This window comes from Sorex araneus, chromosome 1 (assembly GCF_027595985.1).
Source record: "Sorex araneus isolate mSorAra2 chromosome 1, mSorAra2.pri, whole genome shotgun sequence".
In the NCBI taxonomy this organism is placed as follows: Eukaryota; Metazoa; Chordata; class Mammalia; order Eulipotyphla; family Soricidae; genus Sorex; species Sorex araneus.
The window spans coordinates 280858012-280879547 of NC_073302.1; the positions used below are offsets into that span (position 1 = coordinate 280858012).

General features: G+C 37.0%; 1 protein-coding gene across 1 annotated transcript in view; it reads right to left on the minus strand.

Moving 5' to 3' along the window:
• Positions 1-314: 314 nt before the first annotated feature.
• LOC129404229 (neurofilament medium polypeptide-like) overlaps positions 315-21536 on the minus strand; it is a 180546-nt gene continuing 159324 nt past the window's right edge. Inside the window, exon 2 of the mRNA XM_055135261.1 lies at positions 315-439. The gene's annotated coding sequence lies outside the window, so the exon portion shown is untranslated. The remainder of the gene's footprint in view (positions 440-21536) is intronic.

Sequence of the window (21536 nt, forward strand, 5' to 3'; positions counted from 1 at the left end):
ATTAAGGGTAGGACTGAGTGGCAGTGAATAGTTTGACTTTTCAACTACTATGAACTTGGTATTTCAACAATCTTTAAAGGATATAGGTCTAAAACTGGGGAAGATTACTTAGGGAGCTATCCTGAAATTTATAATATTTATGACTAATGCAAAATTAAATAATTTTATTGGATAAAATAACTCCCATCAATAATTATACTAAAATACAGTGGAGAATAGACTTTGAGTTCTATATATAGTTAAAGGACAAATGTCTACTTCAGTTTTCAGAGAAACAGTATTATCTGAAAATTTATTGTCCAAAAATGGTTTACTTGCTTTTTATTTTCCATCTTCCAGATGTCAATTTCACATCTTGACATTATGCAAGCATATACTTGTCATTTCCATCGGAAGAACAACAGTTTTGATTTATGCATATAATCCAACATCATAGCACCTGGTAAGAAGAATAATAAAAGACAAAAGTTCACTTGAAAAAAATCTCTTCTCAATGATGACTATAAATTATCAATTTCCTACCTCTCAAACACCACATTCATCAAGTTCATTTGAGGATCACCATAAAATTTTCAAAAATTGGAATATCAGACAAATATTAAGACTTCAGTTTTAATTCCTTTGAAACATCCTGACCCAAACCCTTTATTTGTTTCCTGTTTGTACACATTCATATGTGTATCTACTGTATTGCACCCCCACAAACCCGCCAAGTTAAATTTTGCCTAGATTCTGGAGTTTTTATGTGATGTCCCTTTGAGCAAAGGACGTCTTCCCTTTCTATGAATCCATCCTGGGGCCAGAGTGATAGTTCCTCAGGACGGCTCTTGCTTTGCAGCAAGCCAATGGGATTTGATCCCTAGTATCCCAGGAAGTCCCAGGAGTGATCCCTAAGTGCAGAGTCAGGAGTAAATCCTGAGCATTATTGGGTGTGGCCCCCAAACCAAAAACAAACAAGCAAACAAAAATCTACCCTGCAAGTTTCCTTTGTTATGGTAACAAAAATAAAGAAATAAAATTCAACACTTAGTTCAAGACTTAAAACAATACAGATTCATGGCCAAATAATTCTGTTCTGAAAGTCATTAGTCCTAGTTGCCTCATTTGCTCTTTTTTCTTTTGTTCTTTTTGGGTCACACAGAGCAATGCACAGGATTTACTCCTGGCTCAGGCACTCAGGAATTACTCCTGGTGGAGCTAGGGGGACCATATGGGATGCTGGGAATCAAACTCAGGTCGGCTGTGTGCAAGGCAAACACCCTACCCGCTGTGCTATCGCTCCAGCCCCTCACTTGCTTTTTTTTTTTTTAATTTCTCTGCTCTGTGATTAATAGGGAAGAGAATAGGAAGTTAGTTTCCAGTATCAATTGCCTGGGGTCTCAATAAGAAACACTCAGTTCTTTGCCAAATGTTATCAAATTTGCCCTTCTTTCAACAGGGCACTATCTTTTCTTCTCCTGAAAGATTCTTTCTGAACTTTGTAGAGGCCCTGGACATTTGGAGACTCTCACACTTCTGTGTCCCTTCTCTCCACAGGCAGAAAATTTCTCTGCTTCAAATAGTGGTTCTGATGCTATCTCATTGTTTTGATTTGCAACTGCCTGGTGATTAGTGATATAGAGCATTTTTTCATGTGCCTTTTGGCCATTTGTATTTCCTTTTTGAGGAAATTTCTGTTCATTTCTTCTCCCCATTTTTTGATGGGATTGAAAGATATTTTTCTTGTACAGTTCTACTGGTGTCTTGTATATCCTAGATATTAATCCCTTACCAGATGGGTAAATATTCTTTCCCATTCCATGGGCTCTATCTGTATTTTGGTCACTGATTCATTTGAGGTGCAGAAGCTTCTTAGCTTAATGTAGTCCCATTTATTTATGTTTGCTTCTATTTGCTTGGTCAGTGGTGTTTCATTCTTAAAGATGCTTTTAGCTTCAATGAGATGACACTTTCTTTTCCCATTATTACTAGAATGAATATTCCCTGCAAGGCTACCCATGGAATAAATTTTGCATTCACAATATGAGACAGAAGTTCTAATAATTCCTTTCCACCCCTGCCAGTCTGCATAATCACAAAGGTGTTCCTGTGTCATGTTCTACATTTTAGCCAACAGTGCTAAAAATATTCCTTTGCTACGACTGCTACAGGGTGAAAACCTTATGACATAATTTATCAGACATGGCTATAGTTTTTCCCCTTGTTTTTACTTTCAATAACACTCAGAACTCTTCCCTTCAAAATTGAACCTGACAGCTGTAAACCAGAGATTTTTTTTTTAATTCAATCATCATCCTCCACCCCTCTTGGAGTACCCGGCAACCTACCGAGAATATCTCGCCCACACGGCAGAGCTTGGCAAGCTACCCATGGCGTATTCAATACGCCAAAAACAGTAACAGTAAGTCTCACAGTGGAGGTGTTACTGGTGCTTGCTCGAGCAAATCGATGAGCAACGGGATGACAGTGACAGTGACAGTGATATAATCACCTTAAGGTATAATAACAAAGCTTTCATATTTGAGTTTCAATCATACAACGTCAAACACCCATTCCTCCACCAGTGCACATTTTCCACCACCAGTGCCCCATTTCCAACCCTCCCCCTGACTCCATGGAACACTAGAGAGACTAACACACATTCAAAAGAACAAAAGCAACCAGTGTTGTCGTGGATGTGGGGAGAAAGGGACATTCTTTCACTGTTGGTGGGAATGCTGACTGGTCCAGCCTTTTTGGAAAGCAATATGGACATTCTTTCAAAAACTAGAAATTGAGATTCCATATCACCCCATAATACCACTTGTGGAAATATATCCCAAGGGTGCAGAAAAGCACAGTGGAAATGACCTCTGCACCTGAATGTTCATTGCAGCGCTGTTCAAAATAGCCAGAATCTGGAAACAACCCAAGTGCATGAGAACAGATGACTGGTTAAAGAAACTTTGGTACATTTCCACAATGGAGTACGATGCAACTGTAAGGAAAGACAAAATTATAAAATTTACTTATAAGTGGATCACTGTATCACTCTGCGCCAGGCTGTTTTCACTCTGGGTGCCCTAGAGGGGGGCGGGTGAGAACCCTCCCCACCTCAAGGGACTCAGCCCTGGTAGCCAAGGTCTACTACCCAACCGCCGCCATGCTCCAGGCCACTTTCCAGACACATTATAAGACACTTCTTACCCATTTTGTATAATTACCATAGCATATTTGATGGAGTTCAGAAAGTAGGCAACAAATAATAGAGAATAATATATATGTATATGTATAATAATATGTATATGTATGTGTATATATATATATGTATATATATGTGCCTCCTGCACAGGCAGAGCCTGGAAAGCTACCCATGGCGTATTCTATATGCCATAAACTGTAACAATATGTCTCATTCCCCTGACCTGAAAGAGCCTCCAATCGTTGGAAAAGATGAGTAAGGAGAGGCTGCAAAAATCTCAGTGATAATGTCAATGACACAGTGATATAGTGACGTTTATAAGTGGTTAGACATGGAAAGAATCATGCTAAGTGAAATGAGTTAGAAAGAGAGGGACCGACATAGAATGACTGCACTCATAGCATTATATGAGACTGACAACCAAGGACAGTAGACACAAGGGCCAGGTGTATTTCTCCACAGTTGGAAGTCTATTGCATGAGCTCGGGGAGAAGGCAGCTGGAATAGAGAAGGGATCACTAAGACAATGATGGTTGGAGGAACCATTCAGAATGTCAGATGTGTGCTGAAAATAAATAAAGGACCAAACGTGATAGCCTCTCAGTATCTACATTGTGAACCATAATGCCCAAAAGTAGAGAGAGAGTATGGGGGAAATTGTCTGCCATAGAGGCTGCTGGGGGGGGGGAGTTGGAAAGAGGGTGGTATACTGGGGACATTGGTGGTGGAGAATGTGCACTGGTGGAGGGATGGGTGTTCAATCGTTGTATGACTGAAACTCAAACACGAGAGTTTTGTAACTGTATCTCACAATCAAAAATAACCAAATAAAACAAAAGTGGTTCTGATAGATTTGGCTGACCCACAAAACTCAGAACAATCTTCTCATTTTAAGAATTATGAGGCTGGAACAGTGAAAATTCATAACTTTATCTATGCAAATCCCTTCGCCATTCTCAGATTCCAAAGATTTTGGGTGTGAAATTAGAGGATTTATCCATGAATGCACACCAGTTCCCTCTGACTTACTTTCAGACTCTGACATTTCCTGTCTTTTTTTCAGCTGTTTTGTTTAGTTTTGTGAGCCATGCCAGGTAGTGCTCTGGGCTTCTTCCAGGTCCTTTGCTCAAGATAACAGGTGGTCCTTGGGGGTCTATATATGGAGCCAGGGTTTGAACCATTTTGGCTGCATGCAAGGCAAGTGCCTTAACACATGTACCATGTCTCCAGTCTCTTGGGTAGCCATAAAATTCACAATTTACCATCCAAAATGCACTGAGTATTTTCAACATTTTTTACTAGAAATCCTAAAGCAATATCCAATTATGCTTGATAATTTAGCAAAGAAATATGAACATCACTGCAATTATAAATAACTCATTTAAAAATATTTGACAATAGAGAGAAATGATATGACAGTAAATAGCTACTTCTATTGTTTTGATAAGATACCTATATAAGACAATAGAAAATATTTATACATATATGCCTACATACACATGCATCATGCATATCCATATATAGATTCCTGTGTGCCTAAAATATAAATATATACATATTTATGTACTTAGTGTGTTGATAATCATAAGCACCCAATGCCCATCTTTTTATTGTAATTATATATCATAATTTACATAAACATAAATCATCATCATTGTGACAATATTCTTTAACAATACATAATAAATAAAGTACTGTAATAATATCTGGTTTGTTGTGTCTATGTGTACATTTTCTAGAAATCTAATAAGAGGGGGAAAGTTATATACATTTTGAAGCTGTTTGGAATTTCTAATTTTTTTTTATTATCTCACTTTAAAAGCCAAGGTAGAAGTAGTTTAAACTTGCTTATGAATTGTGAACATAAGAGGAAAATGGTACCATAATTCAAAAAAAAACAGAATATAATCATAAAGAGGTGGAAGTCATTAACATGATTAAATGTTACCTCACCATACTCCTCAATAAGAGTGAAACACTTAGTTCTAATTAGCAGATACTCTGGATAAAACAAAATAAGAAAGCAGTTTAAGTAGTTATCTATTAATTCTTTTATTTGTAAGTTTAATATGTTCATTTGCTCGAGCAGGCACCAGTAACTGGTGTTACAAATACAGTAACATTAACAGGTCTCATTCCCCTGACCCTGAAAAGAGCCTCAAATCGTTGGTAAAAAACGAGTAAGGAGAGGCTGCTAAAATCTCAGGGTTGGGATGAATGGAGATGTTGGAGACGTTACTGGTGCCCAATCAAGTAATCCATGAATAACGGGATGATAGTGATACAGTGATATGTTCATGAAAGACAATAACTATTATTATTTTTTAATGTTTAAATGAATCAAAGTGAGATACAGAATTACAAAGTTGTCTGTAATTGAGTTTTGGTCTTATAATGTTCCAATACCCATCTCTAAAAAGAGAATAATTAAACTTTCAAGGTCTACCACAGGAAGGGGGGGGGAAGCAGTAACACTCTGTCATTTAAAAACATGACCACAATAACTTGATGACCTAATTTCAGATTATTTCCTGTGCCTTTGTGTCTGCTCTCAGTTTAGCTTTGTGTCTGTTTCCTTGTCTGTTTCCATCTTCACTATCAATCTAGTTCTTGTTTTGAGGTATCCAGGATTGAATCCAGGTAAATAAAGTTTGTGCAACACATGATCAACTTTTTCAGCATCAGTACAATTTTGTTATCATATTTCTATCTCTCACAATGGAGACGTTACTGGTGCCCGCTTGAGCAAATCAATGAGCAATGTGATGACAGTGCTACAGTGATATTTCTGTCTCTCCTGCTTCCTTTTTATAAATAGCATTGTAATAAAGATCTTACAAGACTCATTTATGTAGTTCTGAATCTTAACATTCCAAGATCTGTACTTTATTAATTACGTCTGCAATGTTCCATTAATTAGGTAGGGGAAAATATTTACAGCTACCCTGCACTAATACGTTCATACATATTGGGTCTATTATTCTCTCCACTGAGTCTATACAGGGATGATTTAAGTGAGAGTTCATTGGTGTTCTATGCATGTGAGTGGTAATAATATTTAGTCTGATTTCTAGGATCAGCTACTGTCTTGTTACAGCCAAACTATGTGGGTCCTCCACCCCATAGCATTTAATATATAAAAGTAATCAAAATATTAAATATTCCATTATGCTTGATTTATAGGTACTTGACTACTGTTCCTACTAAGAATTACTACTGTTCCTACTAAGAATTAGTAAAATAATAATGATAACACTAATAGCCTGGACACAAAATGCTTTTACTCATACTACATACATTGCTGTATTAAGAAGAATCTAACATTATTTGTTTTTAATATACTAAAAAAACCTTTTTGGCCAGTATGATCTAAAGACTTCTTCAAGGAGTTTTAAAAAGTGAAGAAATTAAGAACAATTTATCTTACTTTTTTTTTCTCTTAATTTTATACAAAATAATATGGCACAAAATGGGTGATTGTGTATTTTCCAATTTATCCCAGGCCATGCTTGGGAATGAAAGGGAGGATTGTTAAAACCATGCCAAAAATACTGGAGGATTGATGGAGGGCAAGGATTCTAGGAAAACCCCAGACACTCTGGTAGTGGGCCTTGTGTAGCGCACTCTACTGGCGGGCATGGTACTGCAGGACTTCACTCATTCATGAAACAGCATTGTTGGATCTATTGTTAAAACAAAAATAAATCATTACAACTTCTAAAAGAATGAATAAATTTGTCCAGGAAAAGTGGCGGCATTAACCAGGATATGATATTTTTATTACATATAATTAAAATCATTATAAGTAAAGTGAAGCCACACATCGATATTTTTGTTTCAATGTATATTAATGCATCTTCTGAAAATAAAAGACTAAAGATTTTTCTTATAATAATTCCACATTTGAGCAATTTTATGTTTGCATGATGATTTACTACATAACATGTAACATTAATTCAAAAGCCTGTGCCTTCAACCACATCACTTATTCAAGATATTTCCACAGAGTATCTGTCACTTTCAATCGTGTATGTCATTACATTCAAACCCTAGAATTTATTCTTATTAACAAGTGATTTGAACCATACTGTTTCATATGTGATATGACATATATTAAATAAGACACAAAGTTATAGATTCTATCAATAAATTGAAAAAGGCTGTCTCAATGTGGCACTATGTATTGTTATAATGGATAGATTTTGAATCACAAATGATCGCCAGATTTTTTACTCATATTACAGTAGCTGAAGATGCCCTAGATAGCAAGTATAGTGCATATTTTTCCAGTAGTTTTATGCAAATCCATCTCTATGTGAACTTCTCCAATTTTGCATTTATATCCAGACAATTACTAAGCCTAAATAGAACACACATAGTTTATAAAAGACTGCTTAAACTTTTTCCTCTTTCTGTCCAAGTAATGAAACACAGGCCAAACTTCTAGACTTGGAATAATTTTGCAGTTGATTTAGAATTATTTTTTGCTTAACTCACAATCCTTTTACTGTAGTCAAATATTTCACAATATCCACATTTAGTTACATGATTCCATATGGCAGGGGTAGCACTGTAGCACTGTCATCTCATTGTTCATTGATTTGCTCGAGTGGGCACCAGTGAAGTCTCCATTGTGAGACTTGTTACTGTTTTTGGCATATCAAATATGCCACGGGTAGCTTTCCAGGCTCTGCTGTGCAGGCAGGATACTTGATAGCTTGCCAGGCTCTCTGAGAGGGATGGAGGAATCCAACCTGGGTCTGCCGCGTGCAAGGAAAACACCCTATCTGCTGTGCTATAGAAACCCTTTATTCTGCCAAGGGTCATTTAGGTACTTATGGCATCCTTTGGACATTTATACTCCATACGATAAAGGCAGACATAACCAGGGGCAACCTATGAGAAGCAGAGCTGTGTCTTGTGTCATGTCCTAGGGCCAGGCCATGTGACTTTATGGCCCACTGGCTGAATACTCTGCCATATGGAGTTATAATCCTCAGTTTAAAGATCCAAAGATTTACATAAATGGAACTACTTTCATTTTTTTTAATTTAACACAACAAGCGAATACATGTTTCTTTCAAATTACCTTCAAACTTTAACATGAATGAATTACCTTCTGTTATATATTAAATGTTGTATTTTAAACAAAAATGTTATATTTTAAACAAAAAAAAATTGGGGTATACATAAATATATATATATATATATAATTTATTTCATTTTTATGCTGTTGACTCAAGAGTTATACTTGGTGTTGCCTGGGGCTACTGTCCTGGGCCATTGCTCTGGTCAATGCTCAGGAAACTAGGTGGTATCAGAAATCAAACAAGTTTCCACCATAAGCAAGACATGTATCTTACCTCTGGAGTAGCTTTCTGGCCAGGACACATTTATTTAAAATTGTACTTTAAAAATTGTCGTAGGAAAAAAGGTTGCATAATGTTATTTTTTCTTTTTTCTCCTTTCTTTAATTTTGGTTTTTTTTTTTGGCTTTTTTGTCACACCCAGTAATGCTCAGGGGTTGCTCATGGTTCTGCACACAGGAATGATTCCTATTGGTGCTTGGGGGGACCATATGGGATGCCAGAGATTGAACCTGTGTCAGCCGCGTGCAAGGCAAACGCCCTACCTGCTATACTATTGCTCTGGCCTCTACATCAATATAATTTTCTTGGAAAAATAGTTAGTCATACTACTCCAGATTCGATGCTTAAGAAAATTAACAAATTTTTTTAAAGTGAGAAAAAATTTTAATGTGATTGAAACAATTGTTCATGTGTGACTTTTTGCGTCATGTCCCAGGGCCAGGCCATGTGACAGAGTTGAGTTTTAGGGCTGTTGTCCTTAATAAACAAGCACAATTCTTGACTCACAGAGGCTTATGCGTAATAAGCAAATGAGTATTAGCTCTCTCTGATCATTTTGCTTCAGAAAACCTTAGGCTATGCTATTTAAGGGGCAGTGATCAAAGCCAAGGATTTTGCATTTGGGCCTACAGCACCAGCAGAAACAGATTACTGAGTTGAATCTAAATGTTCTATTGGAAAGATGTGAGAATATAATCTTCTTAGGTGTTGAGATTCAAATTCCATTTGATAAGGCATTTTGAAAATTTGCATATAAAATCCTCAAATAAATCTGCCATTACATTATCATTCCCAATATAGGAGTCACTTGAAGAAACACATTTATTTCCCTGATCTCTCCTATAAATCACAGAGTGGTTACTCACTAAAACTTTTATCCTTTGTAAAATCTACGTAGGATGCAAATGCATATTTACTGAACTGTAAATCAAAAACAAAGACTTAAAGACTAGATGAAAGACTTAATTAGTGATCAATCCAATTATACACAGGATATAAAATATATGATGTTCACCTGTTGTTAAAAACTTAATTCTATTTTTAAAACAAGCTACTAAATACATTCTTTGCTTTATAATTATCCTTCATGATTTCTCTACTTGCATTGATACATCTAACAATATCCAGAGCATAAAGATTAGAAGGTACTTGAAATTCTTTCTTTTCCATACTTATTTGTTATTTGTCATTTCATTTGATTGGCAGCTTTCATTTTTCACATCATCACACCTTTTTCCCTTTTCCCTTACAATTGATTCTCTACAAAGCAACAAAGGTAATTGTTTTAAAATGTCATATTGCAATACTTATCTGCTAAGCACATGTTGTCACTACTCATCTCATTTAATGAAAAATCAGAAGAGAAGTCCTAACCATAAAACCAAAGTCTTTAAATGACCTTTCTCCACCCGATTTTTGTAATGTCCCTCCCCAATTCCAGATTTACTAGGACTAAACTGCTCTCAATACCTACTTGCAGTAAATCTAGTTTCTGATCTCAAAATATCCATTCTTAGAAACTTTTTATCACCGTCACTGTCATCACTGCATTGCTCATCAATTTGCTAGAGCGCGCACCAGTAATGTCTCCACTGTGAGACTTGTTATTACTGTTTTTGGCATATCGAATATGCCTGGGCAGCTTGCCAGGCTCTGCCGTGTGGGTGAGATACTCTCGGTAGCTTGCCGGGCTCTCCAGTAGAGGCAGAGGAATCAAACCTGGGTTGGCCGCATGCAAGGCAAATGCCCTACTCGCTGGGTAAGGCGCCCAACCTGGGTTCACTTCTCAGTATCCCATATGGTTCCCTGAGCTCTGCCAGGAGTAATTCCTGAGTGCAAAGCCAGGAGTAACTCCTATGCATTGGCAAGTGTGACCCCCCAAAAACAAAACCTTTTATAAATTTACAAAAACATAAAACTCTTAATAAAACAGAAGAAAATAGTGCAGTTACAAAATACATGGTCCACTCCCCAGCCACGCCTCCCCAGGTCCCACCGGTTCCCACACAGCCGCCTGGGCCTTGGTGGTCCAGCAGCTCCCCAGCCCCACCTCCAGTGACCTCTCCTCCCTGCCTGGCTCCCTAATACCAGCCTTGGCTCCAGGTAATCACAAGAGGATACTGGGGGCGTGGCCTGTATCTCAGGGGGCGTGGTCTCAAAGGAGGCGTGGCCTACTGCCAGAGCGGTTATTATTTTTTGCCTCAGAATAAAAGGTATAGTCTGTTTCTTTGAAAATCACCCTAGCCATCTCAATCACTGTATGCAAAATAGCCCATTAGCTTAGTCTAACTTTACAAAAACTATCAGTGAATAATAGAAGCTTGGCAAAACCTTCGTAAAGAGAACATGGCCTTAAGCCTTCATTAGAGGTCCCACATCAATCAGGAAGAGCACCTGAGTGTAAGGAAGAACTCTAGAATAGGAACAAGGCTGCCATCAGCAATAGCACAACCAGAAACCAGAGTTCCCCCCCCCCGCCGCCACCCTACAGCAGAGGGAATAGGAATAGACAACTACAAGGTTCCAACTCTATACTTCCATAACAATAAGAAGAAGCAGTGAAAATCCCCTCCATGAAGAGAGGGAGAAGAAAGAATTCCAGAAACCTCAAAAGGTGCTACTCACATCTACGATCTCTCAGATAAAGAAGTCAGAGAGGAAATTTTGAGGAGAGTCGACATACTCCAAGCAACCATAGAACAGACATCCAATAAATTAAGGGAGGATGTGAATGAAGCACTGGAATGGTCTACCAAAAAAAATGCAGGAAGAAATGAGAGCAGAAATTTCAAAGCTACGAACAGAAGTCAAACAAATAAAGGAATCGGTAGATGAATTAAAATTTTCAGTAGATGCCCTCAACAGTAGAATGACTACAGCTGAAGACAGAATCAGCGAGCTTGAAGATGAGCTGCACAAAGCTTACAGACAACAACAAATAATGGCGAAAGTCCTCAAAATGGCTATAGAGGCGGGGGGGGATGGGACTGGGAGGTGGGAGGGATACTGGGTTCACTGGTGGTGGAGAATGGACACTGGTAGAGCAAGGGGTGCTCAAACATTGTATGAGGGAAACACAAGTATGAAAATGTGTAAATCTGTTACTGTACCCTCAAGGTGATTCACGAATTCACTTGTATCACTTGTAGTCCCGTTGATCTTCGATTTACTCGAGCAGGCGCCAGTAACATCTCCATTTGTTCCTGTCTCGAGCTAGTGCAGCCCAATGATATCTGCTTGCTCCAGGAATAGGAAGAGCCTCAAATCATTCATTCAGGGATTTGACGAAGAAAACTGACAATCTAGTTGGTGGGTGGCCACGGGGTCTTCTGATGTCCCATGGAATCCAGTCGGTAACAGCTCTAGTCCAGTGGTCGTCTCTGAATCGCATTACATGACCAGCCCATCTGATTTTTGATGCCTTGGCAAATGAGACAGCATCCCTGATTTTTGACTGTCGATGGAGGTCAGAACTCCGGATTCCTTCTCTCACTTGAGTGAGACGTGATATTCCCAGCATAGCTCTTTCGATTCCTTTTTGGGATACCCTAATAGCGTTCTCATCCTGTTTGCTTAGAGCCCAGGTCTCTGAGGCATATGTTAGTGCAGGAAGAACGGTGGAATCGAAAAGATGTGCCTGGCGTCGGAGGTTCTTCGTTCTCTTAATCACTTCTTCAACACTCTTGAATGCATTCCACGCTGCTCTCTTCCTCCTGCGAAGTTCTGGCACAGTTAGATTTGATTCACTAATTAATAAATAAATTTTAAAAATACATGGTGAATGGTGTTAGTTTTACTAAGATAAATTTCTTGCAGTTATGATGTATGTTATGTATAGTACAAGAAATGCTCATCAAAATCAAGTCAGTATTTAAACTTTAATACGCATGTAATTTACATATATATGTGTGCATGCAAGAATTGCTGTTAGATTTAGCTTATACAAATGTATCTAATGCATTGGGGGAAATTTTACCCCTGTTCCTATGATAAGAGAGCTTTCTGACTCACAGCACTTATCCATCTATTTCCAGGACCTGAAACCTCTAGTAGCATTTCTACCATGGCTGCCCACTTCCTAGTCTATATTTCCAATATATCTCCCCATCTTTTACCCTAACAGTTAACATCTTCATTTATTTATTTTTAATTAATTTGTATTAAAAACACAGTGATCTACAAAGCTGCCCATTATACAGATGTGTCAGACATTTAGTGTTCCAACTCCACAGGTGTGATCTTTCCTCCACCAATACCCCTGTTTCCCTTGAAATCCCAATCTCCTCCTTAAGCACATAACGAGTAAACAGAGGCTGCTAAAATCTCAGGGCTAGGATGAATGGAGCCCAATCGAGCAAATCGATGATCAATGGGATGACAGTGATACAGTGATTCCAGAAAAACTTTTAAGAAAGTTTTCTGATCATTCTGACAAACAGAATGATTAGAAAATAAATCAGTAAGATTCATTTTGTGATTACTACATGATATTGATCTATGTAGGACTGGAGCGATAGCACAGTGGGTAGGGCATTTGCCTTGCAAGTGGACAACCCAGGTTCAATTCCTCCATCCCTCTCGGAGAGCTCGGCAAGCTATTGAGAGTATCCCGCCTGCATGGCAGAGCCTGGCAAACTACCTGTAGCATATTCAATATGCCAAAAACAGTAACAGCAAGTCTCACAATGGAGACATTACCACTTGAGCAAATCTATAAACAATGGGATGACAGTGCTGCAGTGCTATTGATCTATGTGAAACATTGTCACTGTCATCCCGTTGCTCATCAATTTGCTCAATCGGGCACCAGTAACATCTCCATTTTGAGACTTGTTACTGTTATTTGCAACATTGAATATGTCACAGGTAGCTTGCCAGGCTCTGCTGTGCAGGTGAGATACTCTCAGTAGCTTGCCGGGCTCTCCTAGAGGGGCAGAGGAATCAAACCTGGGCCAGCCATGTGCAAGGCAAACGCCCTACCACTGTGCTATTGCTCTATGTGAATAAGAAAATTAAAACTAATATAATATAATAAAATGCCTATTTTTATTTACATATATATGTTTTCAGTTTTGGAATCTAAAGTATATTGCATTAAATTTTATTTTATACTTCGATTTCATCATGGTAGTAATAATGCCTCACCAGTCATTAATAAAAATTTTAGAGCAATTCCGTTAATATATTGTGGAGTTTACATGAAATCTTTACATGGAGGAAATCTTACTCCTATGCATCTAAATTTCTCCCCTAGACTTTATATAAACACTGTTCTTTAAAAAGTTGTTCATGATGATTTGTTACAGACATTCAATATTACAATAATAATCCCACCGGCATTACACCATTAAGGAGAGTATTTACTCTGCAACATTTTGTGTACTTTAATTTAATTTTTACACCTCCCTTAAGGTCATTTGTAACAATTCACTGAATAGGATTTTGTTTACAAAACTATACTAATTTTCACATAGATAATCTCTTCTCTTTTACAATGGAATGATCAGTTTTTTTTAATATACTTGATTGCCATATGCTTGTCTCCTTTGCTATTTTTTTGTTCATCTAAATATGTTTATTATCAGAGTAATGCAAATCACAACAATGATTTGTCACCTTCCATCTGTAAGAACAGTTTATATTAAAAAGGAAAGAAATACGTACTTACAGACCAGTGGAGAAAAGGGTACCCTTGCAGATCTGTAGTGTGAATGCATGGAAAACACTACTGTATGTGTCTAAACATTAAAAATAGGCTACATATGAACTAACTATTCTACTCGTGGCATCTAGACAAATAACGTATTATTTTCCCTGCTAGAGCTACAGGAATGCAGTGCAATAACGACATTATCTGCAGTGCTATTTACAATAGCCACAATCTGGAAGCAACAAAAATGCCCATCAACAACAATAAAGAAAAAATGTTATATAGATAAATAAAAGATGAAAAATTGTTGCTATAATAACATGAAATGAAATGAAATGGAAGGATTCCTATTAAGTCTGTAGAAAGGCAGTTGGGGGATCATCTCATTCATATATGGAACAAAGAAAGCTGAAGCAGGAGAACAGACAAAAAACAAATAAAACAGAATCCTTGGGGTCTAATCACAGAACTGAGGTAACCAGAAGGAGAAGGAGGATTGAACGTGGGAAAGAATCCAAAGCACAGTGAGGGAGGGATATTGGGACTTTGGTGGTGGCACATTATAGTAATTTATACTTGGAGGGGAGGTGAAATTATATCCATGGAAGACATAGACTTGTAAGTGGATATTACTGCAATTAAAATAAATATATAAATAGATCAACTAATGATAATTTCTGCTTTACTGGTATCAAAGACGGTAAATAAGGATGAAATTAAAGTAAATGTGGGTTTAGTATTGTAAAGTAAAATTTTATTTATTGCATAAATTTACAGATAGTATTGCAAAGAATCATATCAGCAGAAAATATGAGACTATTTCACACATAAAAATACTGTCCATATGCACAAATACTTTATTAAAAGAAATGCCAATTCTAAACAGATAAGCTTATCATACTAATAAGAAAATATCCTATAATTTCAAAACAGTACTTTTAAAAATATTTCCATAAATGGTGAATAGAAATAAATTTAGGTGGGGGCCTCAACTTTGTTTTAAAATTCCACTAATGTTTTGGGGATCTTTTTACAACAGAAGCACAGCACAGCATATTTTTAAATTACTTCCATTTTCCAGAGACAGGTATTGACTATGATCTTAACTTTGTAGTACCCATGAAGAAAGACACACATGTCTCACTTTTTAACAGCAAAACAGAGATCTTTCCATAACTATCAATTTTTATTCTCTAACTATTCACAAAGAAAATACATTTTTCTAAGAACTCACAGATTAATCCTGAATCAAATTGCCATTTTCTATAAGACCTATGAAATTTTATGGTTTGAAAAAATGAGACAATTTCACCTACTAGGAAGAAAATCATCTCTTTTAAGTGAAAATACATTATTTCTATAAAGGCTTTATTATCCTTTTCAGAGAAAAGAAACATTTCATTTTAGTATGATGATGAAAATACAGTGCTGGTATACTTGCAAAAGAAAAAAAGAGTATTCATAATCCTATATTCTCAGGTAAAGAAATAGCTATAATTCAATGTTTTTTTTTTTTTTTTTTTTTTTTTTTTGCTTTTTGGGTCACACCCAGCAATGCTCAGGAGTTACTCCTGGCTTTGCACTCAGGAATTACTCCTGGCAGTGCTTGGGGGACCATATGGGATGCCGGGGATCGAACCTGGGTCGGCCGCATGCAAGGCAAACGCCCTACTCACTGTGCTATCGCTCCGGCCCCTATAATTCAATGTTTTTTAACATGATAAATAATTATTCTATTATTTTGTATTCATTATACCTAAAATGTTTGAACTAGTGAAAGTTAACTAGATTATGTGTATTAGAATATATTTTAGTCTCCCTTACTAGGGTTAAATCAATACTTAAAAAAACTAAAGTTGGTTTAAGGCATAATAATTCAGTACTCTAAACTGACATCATCAAATTATGTTTAAAGTTTTCAATAAGTAGAAAGCTATTTCACTTTATACAACATGGTTTAATTGAGTTGTGGTTTCTAGAAAAGTCATATCTATATCTATGTAACTTTCTAACTTATATCAATATAATTTTCACAAGATTTCAATGTGTTTCATGATATTTTCTTTCTTTTCTCTCTTTTACTTTGGTAGAGTCTTGTTAATGGAAACAAATATATTGTTATACAATAAACTTTGTAAAACAACACTAATATTTGAAAACTTTTAACCTGTGTTCTAATATTTTGATTCCCACAAAGCTTTAAGTTATGGTGTCTAGAACCAACTTGGTGGAAATATCTCCCATTACATTAATATATTTGGGGCATTTAATCTATTAATTCTCAAGAAAAAAACATTTAAAAAATGACCTAATATGCGATTAAAGGAGCTCTCCTGTGACAGTTATGGAACTAATGCTAATTGTACATAAGCAAGGGACACCGATTAATCTTCTAATGTTATTCAAATTGTTAATTATCATAAATTAATATGTTGACATTCAGACATATATGCATGCATATATGTATTTATGTGTACATAATCATAATAGAAAAATATCTAACAAAAATCCATAAGATATCATTGATTTACTTAAAATTATTGAGGTTGTATTTATAATCATTTAATAGTGGAAATTTTCCTTCATCTTTTGTCTCAAAATATAAGGATGAACACTAATATTCTTATAAGCAAAAACTAAATGTTGACATATAGTCTAGTTCTTCAAATACATAAGTTTAAATTTCTAAAGAATGAAAACTTTATTTAAACTTCATATTTATATAGGTACAAAACAAACATCCTATTGTTGATAAATGTCATTGTGTGCATTTCTTAAAGCAAATATTTTTTCACTTTTACCATTTAGAATGGGTTGGAGCAGTAGCACAGTGGTAGGGCGTTCACCTTTCACGGTAGCCAACCCGTGTTCGATTCCCCCACCCCTCTTGGAGAGCCCGGCAAGCTACCAAGAGTATAGAGCCCACACAGCAGAGCCTGGCAAGCTACCCGTGGTGTATTGGATATGCCAAAAACAGTAATAAGAAGTCTCACAATGAGAGATATTACTGGTGCCTGCTCGAACAAATCAATGAGCAACAGGATGGCAGTGACAGTGACCATTTAGAATAATATTAATATTAATATTAATATTTATTTGTGCAGCTTCCAAATATTAACCGTGCATGTAAGGCATTATAAGGACTCAATCAGTAGTTTCTAAAATCAGAAATAAGATGTTCTTTGAAATATTACACACATAATATTTAATACTTGTGGCAAACTTATGTCTCTTATTAATAATGAATAATACCAAATGACTTACTAACTATAGCTATCATTTTGTTATTTTATTTATATGTCACCAACTATACACTGAATTTAGATACCTCTATCTCCATATGTATCTTTTTCTTTAAAGTCTGAGTTATTATACATGTTGCACATATGTGTTAGTATGTGCCATTATTGCTACAAAAGAAACTAGCCACCATATTTTAACAAGTTTGCATGAAAAACTTTTAAACATGGTTTAGAAAATATTTGACTGTCATGACTGGTTATTACAACACAAATCATGTGTTGGCCTATAGCTGTTGAAATCCCTAGCTGCTGAATGTCCTAGAAATTAAATTATATTTTTCTTTTTCTGCACTCTACAGAATTTGAGACTGATCTCTGAGGTTAAATCACTTTTTTGACCTCAAAGATCTTTCAAGAAGTATTCATAAAAATCTGTCTCTGGAGTTTTCCACTTTAAGGTAACAAATGATCTAAACTGTGAAGCTAGTCAAAAAAAAAAAGCATGAAATGGGTTAGCTAATAAAATCCAAGTTCATATGAATTAGGCTCATTTTTACAAATTTTCCATTTGTTTATTTTATTATACAATTGTTTTATTTCTTGCCAGAATAAAATGCCACAACTATTTCATATCTTATAAAGATTCATGATTGCCTTTGAAGTAATAACGTTTTATTTTTTGTATGTTTTCTTCCCACTTAAAGTTTTCCTGAAAAGAGATTATCTTTAAATCACCCTGACGTGAGTTGCACAATTCACATCTCTGTATAAACATGTTGTGAGTTTCTGTTACACTAGGAACTGTTTGCATGTTGTAATGGGCTGGGACTTTTCTTCAAGTCCTGTATGTAGGATAAATCTGTCTCTATCATTTCACTTTCTTACTTTCAGTCTGTGGAAAGTAATAGTGCCATGAATGTCTGCCCTACAAATTAAATTTTCCCTTGGATTTTTAAAAGACTTGATTGAGATTCTAGTGATCGTAACATTTTCCCTCTTACACTTGATAATTTTATAATTAAATCACTGTCACTGTCATCCTGTTGCTCATCGATTTGCTTGAGCGGGCACCAGTAATGTCTTCATTGTGAGAGTTCTTGTTACTGTTTTTGGCATATCGAATATGCCACGGGTAGCTTGCCAGGCTCTGCTGTGTGGGTGAGATACTCTTGGTAGCTTGCCAGGCTCTCCAAGAGGGGTGGAGGAATTGAATCCGGGTCTGCCGCATGTAAGGCAAATGCACTACCTGCTGTGCTATTGCTCCAGCCCTTATAATTAAATATTACCAGCAATGTAAGTAATATTATATGCATTCGTTTTTATTTATTTCAAAATCAAATGTCTTGTGGAGTGACCAGCTTCCCCTTCACTGACTCCAATCACAGACTGTATTATTACAATTTATTCTTATAGTAATAATGTTTCCTTAGGATAGTATTTTTCATCAGGTTTTGGGAAATTATATTTTATATTTTATTTTTGGGGAAATTTTAAAATCACATAAATCTAGTCTCATTTACTCTTTAACAAACTAGATAAAGTTCTGTGAACTAAAACTTGTATTTCTTTTCTTCCTTAGTAAGGTAAAGAAAATAAATGTTACTACCACAAGCAAAGAGATGAATGCCAAAGAGCTCCGTATCTTTTGTGGGCTCATGCTGTTTTCTTATTTATTCACAAGAATTCAATTGACTTAAACTTCAATTTTTCTAGCATGGGTCTTCCAAGTGTATTATGTGCAACATAATTATATCTTATTTCAAAATATTTCATTTGGGGTCAACATTTCTCACAAAAAGAGCAAGAAAATTTGCATTTAATACCTTTAAAACCATCCCCAATGCAGGTAACACTATCAGTCTAAGGACTTGCATTGATTTCCCCATCAGAGGTAGGCAAAAGAAGTAATAAAAGGGGACAAAAGGACAAAAGGTGGATTGCATCAGTTATTATATCTTCTCCCCCCTAAGTTCACTTCGTATGTTCTTCAATAAATCTCTCTCTGTCTCTCACTCACTCTCTTTCATTTGCTTGCTCTCTCTCTCTCTCTCTCTCTCTCTCTCTCTCTCTCTCTCTCTCTCTCTCTCTCTCCTTCCCTCCATTCCTTTAGCCATCAAGTGCTTTACTTGATGTTTTCTCTCTTCACTCACCATCTTAAAAAATTCTGTGATGGAAATTTGCAAAAACATCACCCCAAAAAGGTAGGGCTAGTTCCATCATTGTTAAGGCATTACTCCTGTCAATCTCTGTGGTTCATATGAGGTACTGGGGATCAAAACCATGTCTGCCATTCATAAGGCAAGCACCCTACTGCAATATTACCTCTCCAGCTCCTTTCCAATTTTTTTTTATTCCTTCATATTATTGAAAAAGTTTATTCATTCGGCAGAAACTAATTGTTGTTGTTGCTGTTGTTGTTGTTGTTGTTGTTTTGGTTTTTGGCTCACACCCGGCGATGCACAGGGGTTACTCCTGGCTCTTCACTCAGGAATTACCCCTGGCGGTGCTCAGGGGACCATATGGGATGCTGCGATTAGAACCCGGGTCGGTCGCGTGCAAGGCAAAAGCCTGTACTATCACTCCAGCACCAGAAACTAATTTTTAAAGCTGAAAGAATTTGGTATCAGCCTGTATTAGTCAGATATAGATATGCTTCTTAATAGCATGTTGAAATGCTCCTTCTTTCCACTGTAGGATAACATTGGCTTGTCCTTTCTGCCTTGCCACAGGGAGCTTAGGTTTATTGGGTTACTCCCATCACAGTGCTCCCATTCCTCTATGTTTGTTTGTAACTTCTTTCTTTGAGCTCTGTTGACTTGTAAGTATTGCTTTTCTCTTCTCCTGAAGGCCTTTGAATAGTTAACTCAGAGCAAGTCATTTCTTTTTACGGACACAAAAAGACAGTTAATGCTATGCTTTAGTAACTGGGAGTCAATTGACTCTGAATGATATTTTCCTCCTGGACATCTGTTCTCTCAACTTAAGTCTCAGTTTCCCTTACTTCCTCGCACGCCAAAAGCAGAGTTCAGACGAGGGACTGGATGGATCCAGGGCAAGCTGTGAGCTATGTGCTACCTGGACATTGAAATGGGCCTGGTCAAAGTGCCGTAATGCTTAACTATAAATTAAGAGCTTGACCATGGACAAATGCTGTCATGATCCAAAAAAGCAATTACTAGGCTCGGATCCTGCTAGGGTTAGGAATGATTAATCTGTCCTGAGCACTCTAGTCTGAGCTGTGGCGAGATGTCCGCAGAAGAGCCAACCTTCTGAGGTGAGGAGAGGTGAGCCACCTTCTGATACATTGAGAAGAGCTCAATGTATCTCTTACTGTGTCCATATAAAAGAACTAATATCAGGAAGTAGAATTAAGATGTTAATTAAGCTATTGGACTAGGGAAAGGAGAAAAACACTTGAAGTTGTATTTTGCCAGAGAGCAAAGGAAGAGCTTTCTTGTATTGATTTTGCTGCCGGACAGGGTGTGGTGGCCACCCGCAATGTGAGGGAGTAGGAGAGAGACGGAAGAGAGACAAGGCAGCATGTTGGAGCATGGAGAGACTAGCAAGGGGGACAGAGGGAGAAGAATGTAGGGGACGAATGCAGGGGCAGGTGCGTGGAGAGACGAGAGACCAGGCTGCGAGAGGGAGTGTGGAGAGATGAGCGGGAGACACAGGAGGAGACGGGAATAAGAGGCAGCGTGAGACTGGAAGGGGGAGCTCAGAGAGACTGGAACAGGCGTGCAGGGAGAATGGAATAAACAGCAACTGATCATCAACCAGCTTGGCCCTTGTAGAGGGAGCAGCTCTAGTCCACCAAACCCGGGACAAGAGAAGGAGAGCCCCCTCCCCCGGCTTTCCCTAGCCATCCCCGAGATTGCACAGTCCTCTATAAGTGAAAGTTCAATTAACAATGCCAATGTTTCCGGTACACTAGATTCAGTAAAGCAAGGTAAGCTTTAATGCGGAAGTGTCTGAATAGGACGGCTAGGAACAGATGGAAATTATTAACTTTACAATGTTGAATATATTGAAAAAAATAAATACGATTTGACACTCACTTTAGGAAGAACCACCTTTACAGCACAAGTATTGAA